The sequence below is a fragment of the Pan paniscus genome, chromosome 7, assembly GCF_029289425.2.
Source record: "Pan paniscus chromosome 7, NHGRI_mPanPan1-v2.0_pri, whole genome shotgun sequence".
NCBI classification, from domain to species: Eukaryota; Metazoa; Chordata; class Mammalia; order Primates; family Hominidae; genus Pan; species Pan paniscus.
In genome coordinates, this window is record NC_073256.2 from 10,132,927 (window position 1) to 10,138,394 (window position 5,468).

The window sequence follows — 5,468 nt, forward strand, 5'->3', positions numbered from 1 at the left end:
TGGAAATGTCTACACTGCACTCAGTATAAACATGGAAATATCCACCACACAATCTGTATAAACATGGAACTATCTACACCGTCATCTGTATAAACATGGAAATATCTACACCAGCATCTCTATAAACATGAAATTATCTACACAGCCATCTGTATACACACGGAAATATCTACACAGCCATCTGTATAAACTTGGAAATATCTACACCACTCTCTGTATAAACATGGAAATATCGACACTGTCATCTGTATAAAGATGGAAATATCTACAACGTGAGCTATATAAACATGGAAATATCTACACCGCTATCTCTATAAACATGGAAATACTTACACCGCCATCTCTATAAACATGGAAATATCTACACCGACATCTCTATAAACATGGAAATATCTACACCGACATCTCTATATACTTGGAAATATCTACATCACCATCTGCGTAAACACAGAAATAGCTGCACTGCAGTCTGTATAAACATGGAAATATCTACACCGCCATCTGTATAAACATGGAAATATCTACACTGCCATCTGTAGAAAGATGGATATATCTACACCGAGATCTGTATAAACATGGAAATTTCTACACCGCTACCAGTAAAAAAATGCAAATACCTACACTGATACCTGCATAAACATGGAAGTATCTACAACACGATCTTTATTAACATGGAAATATATACACCGCTATCTGTATAAACATGGAAATATCTACACCGCTATCTTTATAAACATGGAAATATCTACACCACTATCTGTATAAATATGGAAATACCTTCACCGCTATCTCTATAAACATGGAAATGTCTACACCGCCATCTGTATAAACATGGAAATATCTAAACCGCTATTTCTATAAACCTGGAAATATTTACAACGCTATCTGTGTAAACATGGAAATATCTACAGAGCTATCTGTGTAAACATGGAAACATATACACCGCTACGTGAATAAACATGTAAATATCTACACCGCAATCTATGCAAAGATGGAAATATCTACACCGCTATATGTGTAAACATGGGAATATCTACTCCGCAATCTGTGCAAAGATGGAAATATCTACACTGCTATCTGTATAAACATGGAAATATCTACACCACTATCTCTATAAACATGGAAATATCAACAGCGCCATCTCTATAAACCTGGAAATATCTACATAGTTATCTGTATAAACATGGAAATATATACACCACCATCCCTTTAAACATGGAAATATCTACACTGCCATCTATATATACATGGAAATATCTACACCGCCATCACCATAAACATGGAACTATTTACACCAACATCTGTATAAACACGGAAATATCTACAATGCTATCTGTATAAACATGGAAATATCGACACCGCCATCTATATAAACATGAAAATATCTTCAGCACCATCTGTATAAACATGGAAATATCTACACTGCCATTAGTGGAAAGATGGAAATATCTAAACCACGATCTGTATAAATATGGAAATATCTACACCGCTATCTTTATAAACATGGAAATATATACACCGGTATCTGTATAAACATGGAAATTTCTACACCACGATCTGTATAAACAGGGAGATATCTCCAACGCTATCTGAATAAACATGGAAATATGTTTACCGCCATCTGTATAAACCTGGAAATATCTATACCGCCATCGGTATAAACATGGAAATATCTACACCGCTATCTGTATAAACATGGAAATATCTACACCGCCAACGGTATAAACATGGAAATACCTACACAGTAATCTGTATAAACATGGGAATACCTACACCTCCATCTCTATAAACATGGAAATGTCTACACGGCAATCTGTATACACTTGGAAATATCTACAGAGACATCTGTATAAACATGGAAATATCTACACCGCTATCTCTATAACAATGGAAATATTTATAACATCGTCTCTATAAACATGAAAATATCTACACAGCCATTTCCATAAACATGGAACTATCTACACCGTGAGCTCTATAAACATGGGAATACCTACACTGCTATCTGTATAAACACGGAAATATCTACACCGCTATCTCTATAAACATGGAAAAACTTACACAGCCATCTCTATAAACATGGAAATACCTACACAGCTATCTCTATAAAAATAGAAATATGTACACCACCATCTCTATAAACATGCAAATATCTACACCGCCATCTGCATAAACATGGAAATATCTACACCGCCATCTGAATAATCATGGAAATACCTACACCACCATTTCTATGAACATGGAAATATCTACAATGCCATATGTTGAAAGATGGAAATATATACACTGCGATCTGTATAAACATGGAAATATATACACCACTATCTGCATAAACATGGAAATATCTACACCCCATCTCTATAAACATGGAAATACCTACACTGCCATCTCTATACACATTGAAATATCTACACCGCTATCTCTATAAACATAGAAATATCTACACCGCCATCTCTATAAACATGGAAATATCTACAGCACCATCTGTATAAACATGGAAATATCTACACGGCCATCTGTGGAAAGATGTTAATGTCTTCACCACGATCTGTATAAATGTGGAAATATCTACACCAATAACTTCATAAACATGGAAATATCTACACCGATATCTGTATAAATGTGGAAATATCTATACCACGATCTGTATAAACAGGGAGATATCCGCACCGCTATCTGTTTAAACATGGAAATATCTACACCACCATCTGTATAAACCTGGACATATCTACACCGCCATCTGAATAAACATGGAAATATCTACAACAATATCTGTATAAATATGGAAATATCTACACCACTTTCTCTATAAACAATGAAATATCTACACCGCTATCTGTATAAACATGGAAATATCTACACCAGATTTGTATAAACATGGAAATATCTACTCCACCATCTGTATAAACATTGAAATACCTACACCGCCATCTGTATAAACATGGAAATATCTACAACGCAATCTTTATAAATATGGAAATATCTACACCGCTATCTCTATAAACATGGAAATATCTACACCACTATCTGTATTAACATGGAAATATCTACACAGTCATCTGTATAAACATGGAAATATCTACACGGCTATCTGTATACACATGGAAATATCTACAGAACCATCTGTATAAACATGGAAATATCTACCCTGCTATCTCTATAAACATGGAAATATCTATACCGCCATCTCTATAAACATGAAAATATCTACACCGCCATCTCCATAAACATGGAACAATCTACACCGCCATCTGTATAAACATGGTACTATCTACACATCTATTTGTATAAACATGGAATTATCTACACCGCCATCTGTAGAAAGATGGAAATATCTACACCGTGATCTGCATAAACATGGAAATTTCTACACCGCTACCTGTATAAACGTGGAAATATCTACACCTCGAACTCTATAAACATGGAAATATCTACACACCCATCTGTATAAACATGGAAATATCTACACCTCTATCTCTACAAACAAGGAAATATCTACATCACTATCTGTATAATCATGGAAATATCTACACCGGATCTGTATAAACATGGAAAAATCTACACCGCCATCTGTATAAACATGGAAATACCTACACCGCCATCTGTATTAACATGGAAATATCTACACCGCTATCTGTATAAATATGGAAATATCTACACCACTATCTCTATAAACATGGAAATATCTACACCGGAATCTGTAAACATGGAAATATCTACACAGTCATCTGTATAAACATGGAAATATCTACACCTCCATCTCTATAAACATGGAAATATCTACACGGCCATCTGTATAAACATGGAAATATCTACACCGCCATCTCCATAAACATGGAATTATGTACACCACCATCTCTGTAAACATGGAAATATCTACACCGAAATCTGCATAAACATGGAAATATCTCCACCGCTATCTGTATAAACATGGAAATATCTACATCACGAACTGCATAAACATGGAAATATCTACACCGCTATGTGTATAACCATGGAAATACCTACACTGCCATCTGTGGAAAGATGGAAATATTTGCACCACGATCTGTATAAATATGGAAATATCTACGCCGCTAACTTTATAAACATGGAAATATCCACACCGCTATCTGTATAAACGTGGAAATATCTACACCACGATCTCTATAAACAGGGAGATATCCCGATTGAAATCTGTATAAACATGGAAAATCTACAACAATATCTGTATAAATATGCAAATATCTACAACACTATCTCAATAAATATGGAAATATCTACACCACATTCTGTATAAACATGGAAATATCTACACTGCTATCTGTATAAACATGGAAATATTTACACCGCCATCCATATAAACATGGAAATATCTTCACGGCCATCTGTATACACATGGAAATATCTGCAGGGCCATCTGTATAAACATGGATATATCTACACCGCTATCTCTATAAACATGGAAATATCTATACCGTCATCACTACAAACATGAAAATATCTACACCGCCATCTCCATAAATAAAGAAATATCTACACCGCCATCTGTATAAACATGGAAATATCTACACTGCTATCTCAATAAACACGGAAATACTTACACTGACATCTCTATAAACATGGAAATATCTACACTGCTATCTCTATAAACATAGAAACATCAACACCGCCATCTCTATAAACATGGGAATATCTACACCGCCATCTGTATAAACATGGAAATATCTACACCGCAATCTGTATAAACTTGGAGATATCTACACCAACATCTCTATAAACATGGAAATATCTACAGCGCTATCTGTATAAACATGGAAATATCTACACCGCTGTCTCTATAAACATGGAAATATCTACACTGCTATCTGTAAAACAGGGAAATATTTACACAGCTATCACTATTAACATGGAAATGTCTACGCAGCTATCTGTATAAACATGGAAGTATCTACACCACTATCTGTATAAACATGCAAATACCTACACCCTTATCTGTATAAACATTGAAATAACTATACCGCTATCTCTTTAAACATCGAAATATCTACAACGCTATCTGTATAAACAAGGATATATCTGCACTGCTATCTCAACAAACAGGGAAATATCTTCAGCGCTATCTGTATAAACATGCAAATACCTACACTGTTATCTGTATAAACATTGCAATAACTATACCGCTATCTCTATAAACATCGAAATGTCTACACTGATATCTGTATAAACATGTAAATATCTACAATGCCATCTCTAAAAACATGGAAAAATCTACATCGCTATCTTTATCAACATGGAAATAACTACAGCGCTATCTCTATAAACATGGAAATATCTACACCGCTATATATATAAACATGGAAAGTTCTACACGGTTATGTGTACAAACATGGGAATATCAACACCGCTATTTGTGTAAACATGAAAATATCTACACCGCTATCTCTATAAACATGGAAATATCTACACCACTATGTGTAAAAACATGG